Here is a 26,349-nt window from a genome sequence, read left to right on the forward strand (position 1 = left end):
GATGATAGCACCACAGGAGGTCCCCTCCATCTGAGGGCCTTGCATAGTCAAAAAATGTCAACATTACTCTACTGATGCCAGCAGAGTTACATTCAATTGACACCAATATGAATTCAAAACCATTCTCCAAGATTTTATCTTGTGTCAGGCAGCATACAAACACAAAATGAAAATAAAATTACCAGATTGCTAACAGACTGAAACTATGGCAGGAACAGCTTAGAATAGATGTACTGAGGAGTGTTTTCACAGTGAAGATAATTGGGTGATGGGCCAGATCAGTGATTTCTGATGAAGTGGCAAATGAAAGGCTGAGAAAAAAGAATATTTGAGTGTATAATTGCTGAGAAATAAACATGGAAAAGCTAGTTTTCTCTAGGTACATCTTTCCTTGTAATTTGTTTCTGTTTTCGTTGCCCATACGTGTTTTATGGTCAATAATATTTCCGGCATAGGCATCCTGCGATGCCAGAACATTTCCTGACATTCTTTTTGGCACAGTTAAAACAGTGTGGTCTTCTTTATTTTTTTCATTTAGGGTAAACTGCTGACAGAAACAAATACTTATTAATGGAACCTCTTTTATTTACAGAAACATGGTGCAATTTTAGTGGTTGTAGTAATTCCTTTTATCAAATTCTCCCCAGCAATGCACCTCTTCCTGTCCTACTCATCCTGTCTCTGAGTCACAGTTTTTTCTTCACATATCTGATACTTTTCTTCTGGCTTGTTTTCTGCATTTGTATCATCTTTTGGCTTCTCAGAGACCCCAAAACCTTATTGAAAAATAGAGCATTGATCCTCACTGTCCATGCACATTTTACAAGTGTCTTTGGACACATGCTTTATGCTAGTGCTTGAAGTGAAACTGCTATCACAGCTGCTAACTAGCTCCATAAAAAAGACTTATGAAATCTTAAAATTCTTGAAAGAAGAGGAGTGTTTATGCCTAATCTGTGGTATTATTCTTCCTTGTCTTCTTCTCTTCTTCCTCTTTTTTTTTTTTACATAGTCTTAGGGTACACACACTATGCATCAGAATATACTTCACTTACTATTCCTCTTAGCACTTGAAATATAGGTATTGCCAGTGGCTGGCCTACCTCCAAGTGCTCCAGTGATATTATTTGTCTGCTCAGGAGCATCTTGAAAGTTTGATTGCAATTAGTGATTTCATAGATATGGTTCTTACCTAGTTAATGATTATCTTGTTCAGCATTCACATAGATCCCAGGAGCCTGCCCATGGTCCCTGTGACTCATATCTGACTGCTGTACTCAGGATAGGTAAGTTTTCTCACCCATGGAAAAAAATAAAGAGAAAATAATTTGACAATCACCAGCAACTTAACAACAAATATTGAGCTCACTCAAAATCAGTAGTTTACTAACTGCACAAGTTCATGAGTAGACTGTGGTTCCTGTGGATACTAAACCTGACCGAGGTTCAAAAGGAAATTAGACAAAGGTTGTCAAACACAAAGACATACTTCCAGAAGTCCCTGTCCGGTAGATTACTAATATATTGGGGATTAGCGCTTGTATTTGCCTTACTCTTTACTCTGCGCTTCCCATCATTACCATGAGAGACTATTAGGATAGGTGGACTATTTTTTTGAATGTAGTGTGTAACATGAACTAATGTATTTGACCCTAAAGCTACAGCAGTCCACTAAAGAGGGACAGTACAAAACTGAGTAATTATTATATGTTCATGTGTTTGTTTGATAGTAGAAGATTAGCTGAGAAGAAACAGATAGGAAGGAAAGACCACACATGTAAAGTGAGACTTGCCATGGAGCCACCGCTGAAATGAAAAGATTAAGGATTCTGGCATTACAGAGTGTTTGTAAGTCAAATCTCTCCCAGCTTTTCAGTTCACAAATGACAAAAAATGTAGCTGTGAAATTATGTCTATATTTGCCAGGAGACATTTTCCAGACCCCTTTTCTCAATGGCAAGAGAAAGATTGGTTTCTGTTCAGTTGCATCTAACACTGCTATCTTGGAAATAAATGAAACTTTTTATATCCTTCTCCATTGCAGCTGTATTGACGTTGTTTTTGTTGACACTTCCAGCACATGTGACTGAGGTGTTGTAAGGATGCCATGCCAGTACATCTTGAGAGGTGTCTCTGTATGAGTTTAGCTTTGTGCCTGCCATCAGGGATTTCCAAATGAGAGCCTCTGACTATAATGTTCTCATGGCTCAGCAGAATTTTCACTCAATGTCTTTTGGAAGTCTTTGCAGTAACACTTTCATACTAGTAGTTCACTTACTAACTTTCCTATGAAATTTGAACTTCATTTTAGTCTTTGAGCCCATCCTTCCTCAAGGAAGTAGGTATTTTAGCTAGGGTTTCATCTTTTCTGTGATTTCCCTGTAAGCTTGCAATGCTATTTACAGTCTCAGGTAAGTCACATATGACATGAGGAACATGCAATAGCCACCACTGGTCTGGTGCTCTCCTGATCTCCTCAGAGGCTTTGCTAATACATTATTTTTCCACACATCAGAATTCATCCGGAAAATCTCAGAACCTGTTTTAGATTCAAGCATATGTTGTATGTTCCTGTGAAACACTTCAGGTGCACAGCACAGTACAACTCACAGTGTCTCCCAAAAGACCTACATAGTGTTCTCAAATGTATTCTCTGTTTTTCTTAGGGAACCTGCCAGAACTCTGCTAACACATCAAGTGTAGAAAAATATTTGACTTCAGCCTTGTCTTCTGGAATTTCTCCCCAGGCAGAGAGGAGAAAGTGAATCCTTGTTATAAGCAAATATAATAATTTGGGATCTGTACTGATGGGATGTTTCGCACTTGTTTGTTTGGAGAGGCTTTTAAATAACCAGTGAGTTCACCAGCTTTGCTAATTTTACTTTTTTCAACTGTTGTAAGCCCTACAGCAATAAACCAACTAAGCTCCTCTGTCAGCCTCTGCCTTACAACAAGAACTGTGATAATGAGTTTAACAGGTGAGGTGGCTGAGGTCTTTCAGTTGAACTCTCTACTCTGTCAACAGCTTGCTTATCCCAAGGATGCTTCTTCATTGCATCCATTGGTCCTTTGACCTTCCAGAGGATGAAACCAGGGACTTTTTATGTTTCTTGCCTATGTGATTTCTATATAAACTCCCTAAATGGGAAATGAGTTTATATTGTATAAACTAAGCTTAACCCATTTACCTGCTAGAGCTTTTGTTTGTCCTGTTAGTCCTGCTAGCATTACTGTTGCTTGACCTCACTTTAGGTTGTGTATTCCACTTGGAATTAATAACAGTCTCTTACTTTCTGATGTGAAACGCCTCACTCCCCACACTCCTCCTGTACAGCCTCTTGGTGGATGATGGCCATTAAATAAAAACTATCAAAGTCATCAATCTGCTCCAATCATCTACTCTGAAAGACAAGTCTAATCTTGTAAACTCTGAGGGAAATCACTAAAAGTTCATGCATAGGAGGAAAAAGAAGGACAGTCCCAGCATATTTCTGGATTCTTTTCCTTTATCTATCAATGCAAGAACTAACTAAACAGATTATGTTCATGACAATTATGTGTCCACATTTGCTGTCATACTGAATGGATCTGAGATCATATAAGTACCTAGGGAGAGGTGAACCTGTCCTCAGGAAAGTAGTACTTACAGTAAGAAAACTGGAACAGGACATGACAAAGGAAACAGAAAAAAGGTGTCATGACTGTGCTCCTTTACAGAAATTCTGTTGTGTCCTATGTACCATAAATCCTCCTTCAAACAATAATACAAAGAGGCAGCTTTGAAGGGAAAAGAAGGTGACAAGTAGAGCTAAGAGGGATCAAAGGTAACTTTTAAGTGGTGAGAAAAGCTGAGATGTTGTGTAGAGACCACCTTAAGGTATCGAGTAATGCAATCAGATTTGAAGTTGAAAAGAAACCTTAAACACATGTAGATTGTTTTCAAATTGCATGCAGAAGTGAGAAAATGAACTGGCAAGCTCAGGGTGTTGAGCAGATCTGAAAGAGCTTAGGCTGCAGGGAAACAGTAGCTTTGTTGGGCAATTCCTGGGAAGGCATCTCACTACCTCACATAAGAACAGTGTCCATTGATTTGGGCTAATCAGAGGGTGTTCAGGGAATCCTGGGAATAGCATATCCTTTATGCCAGCAGATGGACCTCCTACAGAAGTTGAACTCATATGACCCTGGATGAAGAAATGTGAATTGAAGAATAACAAGATAAAAATAACATCTATTTAAATATTACACTTAGATATTGCACTTCTGTTTAAATATGTGCTTCCTCCTGAGCAACTGACAACTTGAAGGAAAGGGTGGAGTCACACCCTTGCTGAGACATCCTGGAAGGGGTTTCTTATGCATGCCATTCCAAGCTTATTTTGTTCTGACCCTTAAAGTAAAGTTATTGTTTTAAATGTCTGGGCTGCCTATTTCTATCTTCAGGTTTTGCAGAGATGCTTGTGTGATTGTATTTTTTCTTTTTTTTTTTTTTTCAAAGAAACCCAACTGTTTTGTTGTCAGGAGCACCTGACAGCTGGGTCACACTCCGATCATGTCCCATTTGACTGGATCATATTGTTCAGGCAGACAAAATGACTATCTGTCATATTTTCTTCAGGTGTTCTCTACATTTTCAGAGAGTTCTATGTTTTAGGAGGCATTTGGTTGCCCTATTTTTTTCCACGGTAAATATTTTCTTACTCATACCAACCATATGTTCTATTTTAAAATCACTCAGAGCCAAAAATGGCCGCTGTTACCAAGGTGTGCTTTGTGCCTTTTCTAACTGATCAGCTGTGCAGAACTGATCTCAGTTAACTCATTCCAGAATACCTATGATGTCAGCTGGGCAGAATAATGTATTTTAGTCTGGAGAGTCTTCCTAGCAAATACTTCTTGGGGTCCCATGATGTGAAATTGCCCAGCTTTTGAAGTGGTATCTAATTTCTTCCACAGTCAGGCCAAGTGGAAGCTAGTTTTGAAGGCATTAGGAGCTTTCAGTGGTACCTGCCTCTGTCCTCTTACAGAACCCCAGGCTAATGCTTCTTTTTCTTCCTATGTCTGTGTGGGTTTCTTCAAAGGTCAGTTAATGTGTTTGGGTGTTCACTTGGTGTGTTTGCAGACATGATGGATTTTACAGAAGCACACAGGAGAGCTGCAGATGAAGTGCATAAAGAAAATTCGCTGCTAAATTTCTGTGGTAACTAAGTTGGGTAAGCTGCACCCATCCCGTTCCATCATCTTTCCCCTCTGTATTATTTCAGGACACCAAGTAACGTCGCTGCTATGAAACGGCTTTGGGATTGGAACTGGAAAATGGGACAGCAGTCACTGAGAATTTGTATATTCTGGTATGTGAAACACCCTGAAAGGCACTGCCCAACAGTTACCCACCACCTTTTTATCTGTGGTCAATGACTGTGTGAGACAGAGATCAAGTTTTCCACAGTGTTCTCCCTCTAATTTATGAAAAGTGAGGGCTCTTAATGCCATTCATCTTAATGATCTGAACACCACCATTTTAAGGCTGAACAGAACCACCATGGCCCAAAGCTGAGTCCAAAGCTGCAAATTTCTCAGTTGTATCTGATCCTCCAAGGCTAAAAGAGAATGGGGACAATGTCACCCCCCAAAGAAGAGGAAGTTATGAGAACCATATGAAAATGCCTTTAGGACATATTTTTGCAGTCTGGCTGTGGGAAGACTTACCTTATGGAGAGACTTTAGAGACAGGTAGTGCTTGCACCAAAATGTTCAGAGTTGCTGAGTTCACTTACTAGCAGCAGAATGGGGTGATTACCTTGTGGCAAGACGACTGAATAAAGGTATCCACAGAGAATGAGATTGTAAGGAAGACTTTGCTAACGTCTGTTTGAAAGACGTTAGCAAAGAGGTAGAGAATGTTGAACTACACAACTGCTTAGGCAAGCTATCTGAAACTGGTTGATTTGGGTTCCAAAGGCCAAGGACGAAACCATTGCTAAATAGGAAGCATTTGCTAAAGGTGTCTCTCATTCCTTTTGCAAATAGTGGCTGAAACCAGTAAGTACAAAGTGTGAGTACCACGAGCTGCTACAAGCAGCAGTGATTTATAGGCAGCTCTGCAGTGATTGCCACAATTCAAGGGCCTGAAGGAATGCTTGTTAAATTCTGGACATATTATCCCATTTTAAAGCTAACTGGAAAAACTCCTATTTTTGGCAAGCCCTGATGTGACTTTTGTTCCTCACCAGTCCTGTAGTGATCCTTTATCTCTTCTCCCCACCCAAACTTCCTTCCCTTACTTTTTTCCTTATGAATCTTTCCACCCATGCTTCAAGTGGCAGAGTGGGATAAACCCTCCACAAGCACCAATGAGCCTCTGTGCAATGGCTTCTGGTGTTTGAGCCTGTGCCTTTGACTTTGGAGGTGAGGAGGCGGAGCATGGCGCTTGTTCAAATGCCACTGTGCGGCCTGGAAGTGGAAATGCCTCTGGAATGTGCCTAACTGCAAATCTCTGTTTTCAAATGTGTTCTGCATAAGAGCAATAAGAGAGATAGGCAGAGATGGAACAAAGTTCACAATATATTTGACTTCTCAGAGATTCCAGTGTGCAATTAGGAATTTAAAGAGATCCCATAACTAGGCTGCTGTGCCAGGGTACAAACCCTAACTAGTCACCATGTACTACAGTCTCCTTTGCATTCACACACCAAGTATCCAGAGACCTGAATCAGTCCTTGCATTTCTGATGCAGGGAAGTGTCTCCAGTGCCATGTGGGATAGAAATCTTATTTTCAAGTTGGTGAAATTATAAAATACATGAAATACATATTCCAGTTTTCACATGTTTGAAGGCTGCATATTGGACTGTTTGAGCTATGTCTGAACACTTCAGCTATACTTACAGTATTAAACTAAACAGGTCACACAACTTAAGAGTCTGGCCTGGACTGTGTAATTGGTAGGTTGCTCCTTGGCACAGTTTCTACTCCTCTTCTAAGCAAGGCCTGGACACAGCTTGTGGGACAACAGGATTTGGGATGGTTTCCAAAATGCAGGTTGAATGCACCACTCTTTTTTTGTGAAGCTGTTCTGACAGGAGATTTATCATGTCTCTTCCTTCAATCTCTTTTGCAATATTTACTAGCAAAAATTAAGTCTTTGGGTGAACTGGGAACCCGGAGAGAAGCCTGAACTTCTAAGGTGTGTTTTGGTTTTGTTTTCAGTGCTGTTGCTCATATGAGAAACAACCCTGAAGAAGAGATGTTTCCATCTGCTTGAGATCAAAAATTATGAAATCATAGCATGGCCTAGGTTGGAAGAGATCTTAAAAATCACCTAGTTTCAACTCCCCTGCCATTGACAGGGACACCTTCTACTAGACCAGGTTGTTCAGAGCTCCATCTGAAGTTCAGTCTCAGAAAGCTGTTACAAGAAGGTCATTATTATTAATGTTCTTTTAGGGATGCCTCTATTTATTTAGGATGACCTCTTCCTTCAGTGTGTTCTTTTTACTGAGTGCTTTGTTTTTAAACCAAAGTGAAAATTAAGCTTTTTTGGTGTTGTGCTGGTTTGAAGGTGAACCAGCAGGGGAAATGAACTCACCACGAGAGAGATTATAAGTCAGACCTAAAATTTAATAATAATATTACAATAACAACACTGATACACAAGGGAAATTGCTTTCAACTCACAATACCCCAGCAGTATAACCCAGTGTCCTGGGGCACAAACCCAAGGGGGTTTGTTTGCCCTTGTGCTGAGACCCCTGTGGCTCCCCCAAGTCCAGAGCAAAAGGAAAAGAAAAACCTGTTGGTGCAGGCGAGGGCTGTGGTCTGGGCGAGAGCGGTGATCTCCTGCTGTCGAGGTCCTGCTGCTGCTCTGGATCCGACGAGAAGGGGGCTGAGGTCTTCTTACCCACCACTTATGTACCCTCAGGGAGCACTCAGTCCCTCCCCCTGGGCGGGGACTCACACAATGGGTGATTAACTCTGGGAGCCAGGGGTTGTTGAGCTGTTGATGGCCCATTAGCAGCTCCGCCCCCCTCAGGCTGGGTGTGAAGTGATAATGGCTCCCTGGGCAGCTGCTGCTAATGGCCCATTGTCCTTGGGGAATGAATAGAGGGGGTGGAATACACAGGTTTGATCACCACCACACAGGGTTAGCTGGTCCCTCCAGCTGAACTAGGACATTATCCACCCCTTATTCCACTCCATCTAGTCATTCCCAAATTAACCCCCTTTTTACCTATACATATATATACACATGTATACAATGAAACATTACAAACTCTTCTCGCTCAAAATTAGGTCCCCTTGTGGTACACAACGTGTTTCTCCATCTTTTTGCATTACCCACCAAGTGCAACCAGGTCCTTGAGCAAAGACAATCCCTCGGATGGGTTTGCCTTTGTTTGAGGTGGGACTAACCCAAACAGTCTTTCCTAACATACCTCTCATATGGACCACAGGGACTTTATCTCCATCTACAGTATTCAAGAGTTCTGATTGGGCAGGGCCAGCTCGATTGATGGAGCCCCGGGTGTTGACCAACCAGGTGGCCTTTGCCAAATGCAGCTCCCAGTGTTTGAAAGTTCCCCCACCCAACGCCTTCAAGGTTGTCTTCAGCAGTCCATTACATCGCTCAACTTTCCCGGCAGCTGGAGCATGGTAGGGGATATGATACACCCACTCAATGCCGTGCTCTCTGGCCCAGGTGTCTATGAGGCTGTTCTTGAAGTGGGTGCCGTTGTCAGACTCTATTCTTTCTGGTGTGCCATGTCTCCACAGGACTTGTTTCTCAAGGCCCAGGATGGTATTCCGGGCAGTGGCGTGAGATACGGGGTATGTCTCCAGCCATCCAGTGGTTGCCTCTACCATGGTCAGCACGTAGCGCTTGCCTTGGCGTGTTTGGGGAAGTGTGATGTAGTCAACTTGCCAGGCTTCCCCGTACCTGTATTTCGACCACCGTCCACCATACCATAGAGGCTTCACCCGCTTGGCCTGCTTGATGGCAGCACATGTGTCACAGTCATGGATAACCTGTGAGACACTGTCCATAGTTAGATCCACCCCTCGGTCACGAGCCCATCTGTATGTTGCATCTCTGCCTTGATGACCAGAAGCATCATGGGCCCATCGGGCTAGAAACAATTCACCTTTATGCTGCCAATCCAGATCTACCTGAGAGACTTCAATCCTGGCAGCTCGATCCACCTGCTCGTTGTTACGATGCTCCTCATTAGCCCGGCTCTTGGGTACATGAGCATCTACGTGACGGACCTTCACACTCAGCTTCTCTACCCGGGCAGCGATGTCCTGCCACATCTCAGCCGCCCAGATGGGTTTCCCTTTGCGCTGCCAGCCGGCCTTTCTCCAGCGCTCCAGCCATCCCCACAGAGCATTGGCCACCATCCACGAGTCAGTGTAAAGGTAGAGTCTTGGCCACTTCTCTCGTTCAGCGATATCCAAAGCCAGCTGAACAGCTTTCAGCTCTGCGACCTGACTTGATCCACCTTGTCCTTCAGTCGCTTCTGCAACTCGACGTGTAGGACTCCATACAGCTGCTTTCCATTTCCGGCTTGTCCCTACAATGCGGCAGGAGCCATCTGTGAAGAGAGCATATCGCTTCTCCTCTTCTGGTAGCTGGTTATATGGTGGGGCCTCCTCAGCTCGTGTCACCTGCTCCTCTTCTTCTTCAGAGGACAATCCGAAACTCTCACCTTCCGGCCAGTTGGTGATGATTTCCAAAATCCCAGGGCGATTAGGATTCCCTATCCGGGTTCGCTGCGTGATCAGAGCGATCCACTTACTCCATGTGGCATCAGTGGCGTGATGGGTAGAAGGAGCTTTTCCTTTGAACATCCAGCCCAACACTGGTAGTCGGGGTGCCAGGATGAGCTGTGCCTCAGTGCCAATCACTTCTGAGGCAGCTCGAACTCCTTCATACGCTGCCAGGATCTCTTTCTCAGTTGGGGTGTAACTGGCCTCAGATCCTTTGTATCCCCGGCTCCAGAATCCCAGCGGTCGTCCTCGAGTCTCCCCAGGTACTTTCTGCCAGAGGCTCCAGGATGGGCCATTCTCCCCGGCTGCAGTATAGAGCACATTCTTCACATCCTGTCCTGTCCTGACTGGCCCAAGGGCTACTGCATGGGTAATCTCCTGTTTAATCTGCTCAAAGGCTTGTTGTTGTTCAGGGCCCCACTGGAAATCATTTTTCTTCCGTGTCACAAGGTAGAGAGGGCTTACAATCTGACTGTACTCAGGGATATGCATCCTCCAAAAGCCCACGGCGCCTAGGAAAGCCTGAGTTTCCTTCTTGCTGGTCGGTGGGGACATAGCTGCTATTTTGTTGATCACCTCTGTTGGAATCTGACGACGCCCGTCTTGCCACTTCACTCCTAGGAACTGAATTTCCTGAGCAGGTCCCTTGACCTTACTTCGTTTAATGGCAAAACCAGCTCTTAGGAGAATCTGGATTATCTTCTTTCCTTTCTCATAAACCTCCCCTGCTGTGTTCCCCCATACAATGATGTCATCGATGTACTGTAGATGTTCTGGAGCCTCACCCTTTTCCAATGCAGTCTGGATCAGTCCATGGCAAATGGTGGGACTGTGTTTCCACCCCTGGGGCAGTCGATTCCAGGTGTACTGCACCCCCTTCCAGGTGAAAGCGAACTGCGGCCTGCACTCTGCTGCCAACGGAATGGAGAAAAAGGCATTGGCAATGTCGATGGTGGCATACCACTTGGCTGCCTTGGACTCCAGCTCATACTGAAGCTCCAGCATGTCCGGCACAGCGGCACTCAGGGGGGGTGTGACCTCATTGAGACCACGGTAATCCACCGTCAGCCTCCACTCTCCACTGGACTTTCGTACTGGCCATATGGGGCTATTAAAGGGTGAGTGAGTCTTGCTGACCACCCCTTGGCTCTCCAGCTCACGAATCATCTTGTGTATGGGGGTCACAGAGTCTCGGTCAGTGCGGTATTGCCGACGGTGCACTGTGGCTGTGGCCAGCGGTACCAATTGTTCTTCAACTTTCAGCAGTCCTACAGCAGAAGGGTCCTCTGAGAGGCCAGGCAAGGTGCTCAGCTGTCTGATTTCCTCTGTCTCCACAGCAGCTATGCCAAAGGCCCAACGCAGTCCCTTTGGGTCTTTGAAATATCCATTCCTTAGGTAGTCTATGCCAAGGATACATGGGGCTTCTGGACCAGTCACAATGGGGTGTCTATGCCATTCCTTGCCAGTCAAGCTGACTTCAGCTTCCAGTACAGTCAGCTGTTGGGATCCCCCTGTTACCCCAGAAATAGAGATGGATTCTGCCCCGACGTATCCTGATGGCATCAACGTGCATTGTGCGCCAGTGTCCACTAAAGCTTTGTATTTCTGTGGGTCTGATGAGCCAGGCCACCGAATCCACACAGTCCAATAAACCCGATTGTCCCTCTCCTCTACCTGGCTAGAGGCAGGGCCCCCCTAGTTCTGGTCATGGTATTCACTGCGCTCTCCCTGTGAATATGACCGGGAGGTTCCTTCAAGAGGATCGGGCATAACATCATCATTCCTATACTGTCTGGAGCCTTGCCCACGAGAGACCGGAGCAGCCTTCAACCTTGAAGAATTCCCTGTGTTAGTTGTGCCTCTTTGCAATTCACGTACCCGAGCTGCTAAGGAAGAGGTGGGTTTCCCATCCCACTTCCTCATATCTTCTCCATGCTCATGGAGGTAAAACCACAGATTGCCGCGTGGAGTGTACCCTTTCTCCTTAGCTGGGAGACGCCTGCTTCTGATGGCAGAGACTCTTGTTTGTTCTGGAGAGATATGGAAGAGTCCTTCCTTAATCTTCTCTTCCAGTTCAGCCAGTTTTGTTTCCACAGCTGAGACATGGGCTCGTAATGGAGCAGTGACAGTGTCTTCATAAATCCTGAGTTTGCTGACCAGTGCACCCACCTTGTCTTCTCCCTCTCTCCACTGCAATGTTGCAAGGTAGCGAGAATACATTTCTGGCCCAAGTCGTGCAAATTTTAACCACATCTGGGATGTGCACTGGACACCATCTGGACTTTTAGGGAATCTCTCATCCTCTGAAAAGATTATCTCCAGTACGGCTAATTCCCTTAAGCACCGGATACCTTGTTCCATCGTGTTCCACTGTCCTTGCTGTACGTGGAGGTCCTCCTTACAAAGATATCTCTCCCTCACGCTTGACAACAGTCGCCGCCAGAGGCTGAGAGTTTCCTGTCTCTTTCCAATGCCCTGATCAATGACAACATCTCGAGACAGGGATCCCAGCTGCCTTGCCTCACTCCCATCTAGAATTGTATCATTGGCTGCAGCATCCCAGATTCGAAGTAGCCAGGTCAAGATGGACTCATTTGCCTGTCGTGTGAACTCTCTCCGGAGCTCACGCAGCTCTCCCAGGGATAGGGACCGGGTGATTATTTCTGGCTCCATTTCTTCTGCTTGAGATGAAGGTCCTGACTCTTCCTCGTCATGCACTATACGAACTGATTTGGTCTTTGATTTTCTTTTCTGGACAGGGGCAACTGCTATCGGTTTCTGTTGTCCTTCTGGCTCCTCCATGGTCTGGGTGGACATGGTGCTGGTTGATGTATCTCTCTTCCTCTCTGGCTCCTCCATGGTCTGGGTGGACATGGCGCTGGTTGATGTATCTCTCTTCCTCTCTGGCTCAGTCATGGTCTGGGTGGACATGGCGCTGGTTGATGTATCTCTCTTCCTCTCTGGCTCAGTCATGGTCTGGGTGGACATGGCGCTAGTTGATGTATCTCTCTTCCTCTCTGGCTCAGTCATGGTCTGGGTGGACATGGCGCTAGTTGATGTATCTCTCTTCCTCTCTGGCTCAGTCATGGTTTGGGTGGACATGGCGCTAGTTGATGTATCTCTCTTCCTCTCTGGCTCAGTCATGGTCTGGGTGGACATGGTGCCTGTGGATTTGCTCCTTTTCTCCTCCTCCTGATGATGCTGTACCACACCAAGCAGTGTGCGGTAGGCAGTGGCCAGGGCCCAGCAGGTTGCTGTGAGCTGCATATCTCTGGGACTACCAGAGCATCTTCCTTTGACATAGCTTAGCATTTTGGCAGGGTCCTGCAGTTGTTCCGGGGTGAATTTCCAGATCATTTGAGGAGAGAAGGTCTCCAAATACTGGCCCATATCTTCCCACTTCCCGTGCCACTCAACATCATCCGCTCCCAGGGCAGGCCTCCAGCAAGTCTCCTTAGAGAGCCCAGTTCTGACCCTAAACATGGTGTATACAGTACAGAGGAGACAAAGCAACACTAACAGCAGGATTATGCTGTCCCTAACATCAAAAGGAAGCTCAATATTTTCAATGATTGTTGTAGCAGAGGTGAAAAGGTGGAAGTAACCATCTCCGCCTGTTTTCCCCACAGTCTGGGTGCTATTTTTAATGAGACCCCAGAGGTAACAACCCAAACCAGGACAGGCAGACCAGACTGAATATACATTCACAATGAAATTCATTGCTTCTGATGTTATGACAACATAAACATAGTATATTAATAAAGCAATTTTGATTCTTCTCCCTGGTACTAAAGAGAGCATCAAAACAGGCACATGGTTCCCCATGTGTCGAAATATGAACAGGCCCAGATACACGATCCACATGAATACATCAAGCAACATGGTAGTCAGGGAGTTTCTGTACCCAAATACACAAAATGAAATTGTAGTTCTGACTTCTCTCTCGTGCCCCACGTTGGGCGCCAAAAGATGTGCTGGTTTGAAGGTGAACCAGCAGGGGAAATGAACTCACCACGAGAGAGATTATAAGTCAGACCTAAAATTTAATAATAATATTACAATAACAACACTGATACACAAGGGAAATTGCTTTCAACTCACAATACCCCAGCAGTATAACCCAGTGTCCTGGGGCACAAACCCAAGGGGGTTTGTTTGCCCTTGTGCTGAGACCCCTGTGGCTCCCCCAAGTCCAGAGCAAAAGGAAAAGAAAAACCCTGTTGGTGCAGGCGAGGGCTGTGGTCTGGGCGAGAGCGGTGATCTCCTGCTGTCGAGGTCCTGCTGCTGCTCTGGATCCGACGAGAAGGGGGCTGAGGTCTTCTTACCCACCACTTATGTACCCTCAGGGAGCACTCAGTCCCTCCCCCTGGGCGGGGACTCACACAATGGGTGATTAACTCTGGGAGCCAGGGGTTGTTGAGCTGTTGATGGCCCATTAGCAGCTCCGCCCCCCTCAGGCTGGGTGTGAAGTGATAATGGCTCCCTGGGCAGCTGCTGCTAATGGCCCATTGTCCTTGGGGAATGAATAGAGGGGGTGGAATACACAGGTTTGATCACCACCACACAGGGTTAGCTGGTCCCTCCAGCTGAACTAGGACAGGTGTATATGTAAATGTAAAAGCATTATGTCAAAGAGTGAGATGTGAAAACACTGCTTGGATTAAATCCAGAAATCCTCTTACACATGCATAACATTATTTCTTTAATGGAAATAAAGGGAGAAAAGGAACTACACACAGGAGAAGAGGGTAGTAGGAAGAAAAACTTTAGACAATGTACAAAAACCTTTTTCTTTAGCCTGAAAGAAGGCAAAGCGTGCCTAAAACCTGAGTCGTCTTTGAGATGAAGGGTGAGAATGTACTACATAAGCAAAAGAAAACAGGGTTAGTGAATTCATAAATGCTTTTGAGACCCAACGGTACTGCCTGACATAATGTCTTTCCCTGAGACCAACAGTGGTTTAGTTCCTTCCTCCATGGATGGAAAAAGTCCCAGACTCCTAGAGCTCCACATTGTTGGTATTGCCGGAATGTCTTACTAAACATTTTTGTCAAAACCACATCTTGATTACATCCTTTCTTTTCCTGCAGTATTGTTGCTACTCTACTTCAAAGAGTATTGGTATGGACTATTGCAGAACTTTTCAGTGACTGTATAGAGTTAGCACCTAATTTTATCCTTTCAAAGACAATTTCACCTTTCCCATTACTAGGACAGAAGATACAAATACCTGCTGAACAAGCTGCCTGACATTTTAGTGCTTCAAAATCTTCTTAGTTCATTGCCATGGTTATCTGAGGTGCTGGAAGAAGCACGTCGTCATAAAACTGGTTTTATTAGCAATACAGAAACCTTGATCCAAGTCAGTGTATGGATTTCAGACTCCTTAGTATTTTGAAAAGTAAATTTCTGAGATGTTCTGAAATTAGCAGGTTATTTCAACTCCACATCCCTCTCCTGGGGAATTTAGATTCTGATAACTGTAACAAGAGTTGTGTTCCATATGCTGCCTCTGCAATATTCTTAAGGGCAATTTTAGTATTTCTTATTTAAAAATCCCCACTTTTCTGCAAAAGAGATCTGTAAAAGCTCACTGAAACTGCAGAGAGCAAAGCTCATTCAGTCATAGCATTCAGATACAGATCTAGCAAACAGCCCTGGCAGCTATGCACAGAAGGTATTGCCAGTGCTTTTTGCGGTCACATCAGTAGGAAGAACCATTATTTTCCTCTTACAGATCAGGCAGAGAGGGTTTTGATGTTCTACAAAAAGACAGTCATGGGAGGACCAAGATGAAGTATTGAGCCTAATTTTACTGTGGTAAACACAAGGTAAACAGAATATCAAGAAAGGCAATTTTCTCAGATTTTCTCCAAGCACCTCTTCCTCCACTGGAAATGCGGGTAAATATCTTTTCTTTTTTTGACTACATGGAATAAAGATGTCAAGTAACATGTCAAGTAAGAGTTTTGTAAGCTCCTACTTTGTTGCTCCAGATCCATAACTCTGTAGTTTGAAAATTACAGGATCAGCAACTTTTTCACCTCTTCTTTTGTGCTCATTTAAGCAATTTTTTAAAAACTCATCTTGAAAGATCAGTTGAAAATTTTATTTACACTTGCCTGTTTGATTAATCCTCTTAAATGCAGGAATATCTTATCTAAATAGAATATAATTCTGCCTTCTGCCCATTTACTGAGTTTACTCTCTCAGTTCTTCTTATATTAATTTGGTTTGCTTTTCTGAGAAGAAGTTTTTGCCAACTAGCTTCTAAATCTTTAATAAATATTATTCAATATATTCAGGTGGATTTTCCACCCAAACCCATTAACTTGTCTACTGTGACACATTTTTGAATATGGAAATGAGGGCACGATTGGAGCTGATCAGCCTATGACTTCAAAATAGACATTTGCAAGCTGCTGAAATCACCAATGCCGATTTTTCATTAATTTATAGACTAAAGTTGAAGACCTATTCAAAAGCAGCATCAGGCAAAAATAGTAACAAGTTTTTAAACCTGTAGCCGTGTACCCACCTTACAGAAAGACAGAAGGAGGGCAAAGGTCTCCTCTGGGGAGAAGGAAGAATGATGGGCTGAGACCAAGAGTTGTCTCTGAAAAAGCCTCCAGGTTTTCATTCTGAATAGTCTTCTCCTGCTTAATGACTTGTAGTGAGCCATGTTTGTTAGTGAAGTTCACCTTGAACATCCAGACTTTGTAAAACTGGAATTTTTCCTGCAGTGCAGCAGCATGGCTTTCTGCTGGCTTCAGAAGTGGCAGCATAGTCTGCAAACAAGATCTTAGTTCAAGACCTTGTGCTGGACACAAAAGAGAACATTGTGATTTTTTTCCCCCTGAAGCAGTTTCTTCCTTTCTCTAGGTTTATACAGTAAGTTTAAAAGAAACAGGAAACCTTGGGTGAATGGATGTGGAATGTGCAGGCTGCCAAGGATCACTTCATTAGTGATATAACAGCATGTAAACTTGTGTTAATATATCATTATTTGTACCCAGAATCTAATTCTGTAATGTTAATAATGTAATTATTTTCAATTATATGTTTTCAGACCTCTGATCAAAATATGGTCTTATCCTCTGCTACCTTCACAGAAGCAGTTCTAACAATAGCTTAGATGACACGAAACATGAAAAGTTTGCTTTCCATCTTTTTTTTTTCAGGTTTGCGTTGTCAGTGATGCCAGGAGGTGGTGCCACAGAGCAGGAAACGGTTTGGGCATGGTCTGGCATGCACTCCTGGCATGATTAAGAGGTTACGACATGATTTTGCCTTCTTCTGAAGTGCATTCAAGGATCTTAGCTAAAGCCTGACACAATTTTTTGCCCCTTGTATTTGAATTCCCTTCACATTAATATTTCCTTTTTAGTCAGATATTTTATTAGAAAATTCATACCTTTTTATTCACCATGAAATCTCCTCCATTCCTCCTTCATAAACAGACTTGAGAGATCTGTTACAGGATCCATCCTTTTTGTCCAGCCTTTGCTACTTCCCTCCTTACAGCTCTTGCTTTCTTCCGAAATAGGTAGAAAAAGTTCAAGTCATCTGAGGCAGGTGAAGGACCAGCATGATCACTGCTTTACAACTTCTAAACAGTTCCTGTTGTATCTTTCCTCATTTCCCTGGCTTGAGACTGCTTACAGGAGAAGAGTGGATCTGCACAGAGCAGAATGAAATATGCAAGTCAAAAACCAAGAGCCATTGCATGTTTTCAGTAATTGATAACATCATGAGATATTTGCAGTACAATATGGACATTTATTATTTCTACAGAGAACATGCAATTTCCTGTAGCCACACCCAGAGAGATGGATTCCCCAGTGAACTTCAAAAAAATTCCTTCCTGAAATATATGCTTCTCCTTCTAAGTCACATGAGAACACACAAACCAATATTTTGCACAATTTTAGCTTGAGTGTGTTTTACAAGAACAACTGCTACTAAGGCAAATAGAGAATTTATATGTTCCTGAAACTACAGACATGGCTTTAACTACAACCCTTGTTAATGTTTTGAAGTCCTATACTTTCAAATGAATCAATTTTCAAACCAGTTCCTCCACTTCCTGTTTGCCTTATTTTGATTGTGAACTTGATGTAACCTTCTTTCTGTTTTCTTTCCAGATATGTGTTTTCCTGTCCTACTCTCCCTGTGTCAGGCTTCCTTGTGCTCTTTCTCGGTCCTCCTAGCACCTAGACTTTTAATTTCACTTCACAACATGCTTTCTGTCTCTGCCCCTCTTAAGTTTTGTTTCATCCTTCATTGAGCCCATAGTTCATATACTCAGCCAGCCTAACTGCTGCATTTTCCCATCAGGTTGTGAGGTCTTCACTGCTGAATGCAGACCTGCTCAGCTCTGTAGCATGACCCTGTAGCATGACACACTTGATTTCTATAAGATATCTTAAAACTGAGTCTCACTCATATGAAAAGTCTCTGGCTAGCCAGAGAAGTGCCTTTGCTCCTTATGGTGAGATATGCGTCCATCTCAGGCTGCTTGTGAAGTACCCCCACCCATTCCCTCCAAAGTAGGTCATGGCCCTCTTGTTTTCTGGAGAGGAAGGCAGCTGTAGGGTGATTTTTCTGTCTGTAGCACTTTGTTGGATTGCCTAGAGAGTTCCAAAGTTGTACCTATGGCAGTGTAACTTGTCTAGAAAAAAGTTCCTGGTGCGAAGCCCAGCAGACATAGGACAACTCATGCCCATGCCACTGGACACTCCTAGCCTTGAACTAGGGTGACTGCATCCAGACTGCTTAAGGGGCTAGTCCTAGACCATACAAACTTCAAAGTTCTGCATAGAAGTTATTCAGCAGAGTACCAGGCTGCTTGGCCAAAACCATGCCAGACCATGTCTGACAATTTAACAACATAGACAAGTATGTTCTTCTGTCCAAGAACATTCACAGATACTGTTGAATGAATAGAGATGGAAATGTCCAGGAGGACCTTGATGTTTCAAAACCTCTTATCTCTACTACCCCTTAAAGTGCTTATGGAATTTTTTAAGGATTTCTTGCATTTCCTGTACTTCCCTCAATAATACAGAAGTCATTAGTTATAATCTTTGTCCTTAAGAGATCCAGGAAACACAAGTGTTGGCCTGATCACATAGCAACACAGGGCCTTACCCTCCCTGTCATACATATCCAGTAGTACCTGTCCCTTTGGGCATATAACAATGAAACACTGCCATTCAGCATAGTATGCTGATGACCCTGGGTGTGTTCTTAGAGTCTGGTAAAATTTACTAGTTGTATTAACACTGCTGTCAACAGCAGCTTTCAGTCAAATCAGATTTCCTGACCTGCTGGTTTCTCACATTGCAGTGCTACCTTGCCTTTGTGGTCCTGACAGCTAGCTGCTCTTCTGTTAACGCCAGTAGGTCAAATGGATCAAGACATTTTACCAGGCTCAGACTGCACTACTTCTAGCTCAAATTTGTCCTGTAAATGCCCACTGCTTTAAAAATGTGTTTGTAGACAGAGATCATTCTGGCATAGAGAATATTTCTGGTCATGCTCCCTGGTGTCCCACAATAGTCCTGCATGTCAGCTAAGATAAATGACAAGCTATAACGTCTTGTTTTCTGGGCTTTAATTTTTTTTTTTTGACAGTCAGCACTTTCACTTTGTCTATTAGCTGTGATCCTCAGGTCTTGTCTGTGTGTCTCCAATAGAATTTTGCTCTTTATTATGACTGATTCGTAATCTGTCCAGGATCAAATTGGTTTGGATGCTCATGTACCAAAAAGAGAAGGACTGGCATCTTTCAGCAGTGTCTGTGCACTGAGACCACCAGAAATAATCATGCCACTGGTTTTTTTCCTTCTCTCTAGCATAACATCGCTTTCTTTTCAACCAGCCTATTGGATCCTCTGATTTTCCTGCCTGGAGTACTTGGGTGCTGAGACATAAGAGATATGTACCATTTTCCATGTGGTGTGGTGAGGCATCTCTGAACAGATCAGACTGGGTGTCAAAAATAAACTATGTTAGTGCAGTACCCTACCGAGTATAGATAGTGCTACTGAGAACAGTACTCCACCCAGTGTTTCCACAGCTTCCATGGCCCTGCACAGTTGCCTGGAATCTCTTTCTGACTTTCATGGTGCCACCGTTAATGTACCCACTGGATCATCTTCAGTCAATTTGTCTGTCATGTGTGTCCCATTGCTTTAGTTCAGTGCTTGTATTCTTATTCTGCACAATAGCTCTGCTTGGGATGATGTCTTCCACACAGATGTCTATTGTACTTACTATTTCCTGGCATTTTTCTAGGATTTAGTTCTATTCAGACATATATCTACTTTAGTAATTTTGCTCTTTAACAGAAACATCTATTCCTTTTGCTAATTGTTTTGTATTGGTATTTCTACATAAAGTAGTACCTCCTAATAGCTTTGCTCCATCTGCATCCACAGTGTTTATCATGTCAGTAACTTGGAAAACATTTCTGTGCAACTTATTTGTTGACATTTATTTTTCTTTGGTAGAAATAATAAAACTGTATCTCTGTTCCCCTCCCCCCAACCCCCACTCCCCACCGCCCCCCCCTTTATTATCCATGATCATTCCTGCAGGCTTCCCATGTTTATTACTACACTTGTGAGTTTTGCTCTGAGAACTGATGAATCCTGGTGATCAGGATCCTTTCACAGTATCTGTTTCCTGTACTTTTAGGTTGTGCTTTGCTACCAAGTTAAGTGCAGCTGCCTTATGATATGCGACTACCTTTCACATCACAGATTTTGTAGCAGAAGAAAATTCCTTCCTCAATCTACTACTGGCTGCCCATAATGTAGTGCCAGGCATTCATTGTATCTGGCATCTTACTCCTTAAGGAAAGGACAAGGAACTCAATACCTAGATGCTTCAATCACTGCACAGAGGAATTAATAAGAGGAAGCTGTAAACCCCTGACACATGGTAGAAAACATATGATGTTGTTTGGTAGAGTCCCATTCTCTACAACAGGATTTTTCAACACACACAGATGTACCTTTTATATGCATCAGACCTCTGATTCGGGATCTTTGTAAATGGTTGAAAATGTTGATTCCACCAAATTCTTCTCTCCAATGCCCTGCATATCCAATACTTTACCTTGCCCTCATCAAAACTACTTGGGAACCAACTGTTTCAGAAAATCAGTGTTTGTTTTGGTACTTGTCAGTGGATTTTATGCACTTGGTCCTTAGCACCATTTCTTCTGCTCAGTGATGTATGCAGAAGTCCCCATGGGGCAGCTGGACTGTCAGGTTCTGTTTCTGCTGTGGCAGTTTATAATTGAGTGCATTTTCATGCAGATCATTTTTCTTTGGGTACAATCTCTTTCAGGCATAATCACTCCTCAGAAAGCAAGTACTCCCAAACCCATGTAGCGATTAGATTGACTGGTCATCTGGCATTTCATGGAGTTCATAAGGGTACAGGATGACTGCATCTGAATTCCCCACTTATTCAAATTGGACATGCAGGTTTTTCATCCATGAAATTTGCTAAACTCAGAAATGCAGAAAGCTGTAAATGCAGTCACTGGTTGTCAGCAGTTTGAAAACCACATTGTATTGTTCAATGTGCAAAACTCAAGAGAAAGAAGCCACTTCTAATGTGGGGTTCATGTTTCCTTAACAAGTGTAGGGGACAGTGGGAGTCAACTGGTTAAACCATGGCCGTGGCCCATGTGTAAACATTAAGTGGGTAGAAGAAGTATGTGAATAAGGATTATGAAGAACTATAGTGACAGGGCAAGGAAGCAACAAGCACATGTGGAATTGGAGCATGAGGGAAGGTTCAGGGGTGGGAATGGAAAAAAACAAGTAAATGTAGTGAAAAACCACCCTTTTGTGCTGAGTAAAGTGAGTAGGGATGGGAGACAGGATGGATCTTTAATCTGACTGCATCACAAGATAAATTTTGCAAATTGGTAAAGGTAAGAGTGCAGAAGTCAAACTTGTCCAGCAAATAAAGGAACAGCAGCAAGGCCCTCTGAGAGGAGCAGTGGTATACAGCATTTCCCTCCTTCTGACCTCTCAGGACTCCTTTCTGCTATGTGAAGAGCAGAAACTTCACTTTTCCTATATTACTCTAGGGCAGATTCTAAAGAACTTAAAAAAGGCAGTTTCATTACAGCATCTTCTCTTTGCAAGTGCTGGTAGCGGGGATGTATTTTGATAGGTCTAAGATGCAGAATATAAATATTAAATTCTTGAATGTTGCCATGCAATTGATGGAAACTGCCAAAACTTGTAAATGGACATACAGACAGAAGTTGTCAGAGATAACTTTATGTATTTCTTCTGTCCCTTGAACATCTCAGAACCTTGTAGGAGCATAGAGATGGAGATATCTTGCAGAACAAAGGGAAGTGAGTGGTACATGTGACATCATGTTTTCTGGAAAGGATCCTAAGTGACATCTTGACTTGGCATCTCACTGTGATGCAGACAATTAAGGAGGAAACTCCTTTTGAAAACTGCTTATTTTTCAGTGAAGAAGGAGGTAGGGAAGATCCAGTGTCTCAAATGAAAGTTAAGTAGGACACAAGTGCACTGAGGCACTTCATCCTCTGCCTGCTTCCTGCATGTTCAGTCAGAGTGGCAGTGCCATAATTACAGCCCCTCTTTCCAGCTGCCACAGCTGCAGTGAGGCAGATGCTGGTTATGCAAAGGCTCCTCAGGGGTCAGAGAAAAAGGTTTGGGGTAGCTGAAACCCAGCAAAGCAGGTACTGTATAGCATTGAGCATCTAAAAGTTAGGCAGGTTGTTTATATTCATAAATGGGTTCCACCCACCACCAACACAGAGAAAAGGAACCAGAGGTGTCACCTTTGCTGAACTGCTAATTAGAGAAGAAAATGAAGTGATTAGTTTACAGAAGGTACCCACTTTACAGGTGTCTGGACACAGGTAAGATAAATTCCCAGGTCTTGTCAAGATCTTGAACATTTTCCTTCAGATAGCAAAACTGCTTGGGAGCATTTAGACAAGAATCAGGCACTGACCTTTAAAAGTAGAAGTAAAATGAGTTTGACTGTTTTTATACCCTGTACTCTTCAGAAAAAAAATTCCCAGAACTTCATCTGCTTGTCTGCATAAACACCAGTTCCAGCAGTGCCTGGTCATTTATTTATTCCCATCTGTAGAACTGGTGCCTTTGCTTTAAGGCTGTGTGATTGATAAGGCACAGATCAACAACACTCTGCTGCTATTTGAAACAGGACAAGAGTTTGCTCCTGGGCTTTCTGCGAATGTATCTGACTAGAGTGAGTTACAGAACTGGACAGATTTACAACCACCAGATGGCCACTTGTCTCTCCCTTCAGTCTGGTGATGGATTTCTTGAACATAAATATATGGGAAACTCAAGATATATCATACTAGCATGACTTTTGTCCTGACTCCACATTGCGTTCATCAAACCCTGTCTTTTTAATTCTGGACATAACTATACAAGTATTTTGAAGAAAAAGCAACAACTCCTCCTCCCAAATTAAAGTATCAGAAATTCTCCAGTAACCTTGCAATGCTCTTAGGGGAAAAAAAAAAAAAAAAAATTAATTCTTCCTTTTCATGGGCTGAGTAGATGTTTGGAAAAAGTACCTCATACATCAAACTATGAGTATTATTACAGTTTGTTAAAGTAAGAAGGACTGTGCTTCTGTCACTCAGTCATCCTTATATTACTAAGCAGATTTAGTCCTTAGAGTCAGGATTTATTGAGTGGAATTTAGAGTAAGCATTCTGGGATTTCTTTTTAGTAGAAGCCTTGTCCTCATCCTCATTTGTACGTCAAAAATTTCTTTCAAAAATGTTGCAATTAAAATGGACTTATCTAGCTATTGCTTGTGTGAAACTAGTAAAACAAGTCCCTTGTCCAGCACAAAGATCATCTTTACTTACCAGGAGATGTGACTGTAGGAGGGATGCACAGTCAGACCAGGACACATCTGGTTAGACCAGGTGACTTTCCAGGTTCCTCCTTGTGCCCAACCACACTGATATTTTACACACTCCACCTTGACTGGGTGCAGATTTGGTGGAGAATGAGGATGTCAACAGCTGGTCTTGCAGGCACTTCTGGCAAAGTTATAGTTACCCTGATCTCCTTTTAGGTCACAGAGGTATTCTCTCCTGTTTGCTTTGCTCAAATCACAGCAGACAGATCATCCTTTTCCATATACATAAAGCTCCATGCAGTACCCACATACACAGGGGCATCAGCTGAACCCAAGCAGACTACAATGGGGGCAATGTTCTTTCCTTCTAAGATAAACTATAATAAATTAATTGTTAATCTAGGGCTAAAATAACAGAATTTGACCAATATAAAGGACAAAACTCCAAAGAAAATTATTCATAGGAAACCCCGTCAGCCAAAACACTCTTACCTGAACAAAGATAATTTTCAAACAGTTTAAAATTTTCTAGATTATGAAAAATTTAATTCAATTCAGAGTCACATGATATGTGAAAAGCAGGGTTTTTCCAATGAAATGTCCCCCTTATGTCAGTGTTCTAGATGACTAATAATATTTACAAGAGGGTTTCTCATGGTTTAAATTCACACTTCCAGATAAGCTATAACAGTTTCTGAGTGTCTGAACCTTCATTTTATTTTTCAGAGTGTTGGGGGGGGGGGGGTTATTTTACTTTTTTTCCAGTGCAGTGAAGCTAAATTAATAAAACAGGGCTATATTAATTTCAGAGTTTCTACATAGGGATTTTTTGCTCTACCTGAAAAAATGCTGAAAGTCTCCAGCTGATGCTGACTAAATATATTCAAGGCATTGCTATGAATTCTGCAATAGATGTGGCCATACAGGGATTTGGAGAAAGTGTCTACAACTCTGTCTGCTTGAATTCAAGACTTTTATTATTTCTGATGCTTTTCAATATGAGTAAAGAGCAAGGCAGATGACAGACTGAGGAAATGGTGTGGCAAGAAGGCTCTTGAGTTTTGCCAAGACCCTTGAGCAACTCCTTCCCTTCCTGCCTCCTCATAATCTAATCCCCTTGGAATTTAGCAGTTCTCACTGAGCTCCTATCTGGTGAATTAATGGGATTTTCAGAGAGGAGGAGAAAGAAAGGAAGGGGGGGGGGGGGGGGGCAGGGGGGGACAGGACAGGGAAGCCTTTCTGATCCAGTACAAGAAGAGAAATTCCTCTTTCTGTATTTTGCAGAGTACCTGCTTAGGAGTGAGTGTAGATATGATGTAGCAGTTCTCTTCTTTTAAATATTTATTTCAACCAGAGTAACTGTATCCATGTATGGTTACAGCTCTTCTGGAATGAGAGCCTTGATCTTGTACAGCCTAAGTCTCTCTGGTATTGACAAATTACCTCATAACTGGTATAAACTTTATCTCCAGTGGAACATATACTTCACTGACCAGAACAGAAAAACTAGCAGCAACAGGTTTATGATGTAGGCAGATGCTGCAGCAAAAAAATTGAGATTTTTCCCACAACACATTTTACCCTCCTTGTTTTGAAGTTTTCAGTCACATCCTCATCTGATTTTAGCTGAGTCCTGTGGATTGTTCAAAACCAGAGAGCGGCCTTTCCCAAGAACTACCTGAGCAATCACTTCCCCTGTTGTACTTCCACCACAGAATATCCCTGATACATATGCTACTCTGGATTCAAGACCCTTTTTCTCCCATTTCCTGCATTGTCAAGAGGGCTTTGAATTCAAATCCTGCCCTCCAGCACGTGCCTTAGAATCTCATTTCCACAGGTTAAGCCCAAGAAAATCCACCCCTCAGGTATGAGCAAATCCATGAGGACCTGTCCCTTAGTCCTAGAGTGAAGCTCTTAGCCTTTTTAGAGGCAACATGAGGCTTCCTTAGCCTGGAGCCTGGCCCACTGCCTGTCATTCCCTACATCTAAATGTGGTGCTGATAGCTGGGTATGTAGGGCAGGAGAGGAAACTCAAATGAATAGGTTTTTTTCTACCCCAAAATAAAAGGGAGACCAAGGAAGCGCACTTGAGAGTGTTTCATTGAATGAACTGACCTGCCAGCAAGAGAAAAATGGTAATAGAGTCAAGCAAACAATCCCAACTCCTGCACACAGCCTTGTGGCTCTGGCTCTGCCTCTGACAGGGACCTGCAGACTCTTTTATATGCTGACAACGTTTTTGCAGTTTGTCATGACAGTTAAGTGTTCTCGAACAGAGTACAAATTACACATGCACACATGCTTCACCCTCGCTGATCTCACTGCAACAGCATCACTGAGAAAAGTAGACAGGAGGCTCCATTTAATTGCCACAGGACATGAATAAATGCCATTGATTTCAATGGAAGTTATTTGTATCCTGCAGTGGGAGACTAGCACCCTGGTATTGCTGCTGCTCTCTGACTCTTGGTAGCTGGGATTGTGCTGTCATAACACGGCGAATCCTTCTGCCAATTTTCTCTCTGTTTTTGTTAGTTTATGCTCTGCTTTTATTGAATCAATCACTGGCTATTAGGGAGAAAATTTCCCTCTGGCCTGTTATTCCATTATTGTTCATTATGAGGTTTTGTTTTGTTTTGTTTTGTTTTTTCACTTCATCTGACAT

General features: G+C 43.1%; 1 long non-coding RNA gene across 1 annotated transcript in view; it reads right to left on the reverse strand.

The window, feature by feature from the left end:
• Positions 1–17,395: 17,395 nt before the first annotated feature.
• LOC139671250 (uncharacterized) overlaps positions 17,396–26,349 on the reverse strand; it is a 105,055-nt gene continuing 96,101 nt past the window's right edge. Inside the window, exon 3 of the long non-coding RNA XR_011697692.1 lies at positions 17,396–17,441. This is a non-coding gene — a long non-coding RNA (uncharacterized lncRNA). The remainder of the gene's footprint in view (positions 17,442–26,349) is intronic.

Source organism: Pithys albifrons, chromosome 4 (genome assembly GCF_047495875.1).
Source record: "Pithys albifrons albifrons isolate INPA30051 chromosome 4, PitAlb_v1, whole genome shotgun sequence".
NCBI lineage: Eukaryota > Metazoa > Chordata > Aves > Passeriformes > Thamnophilidae > Pithys > Pithys albifrons.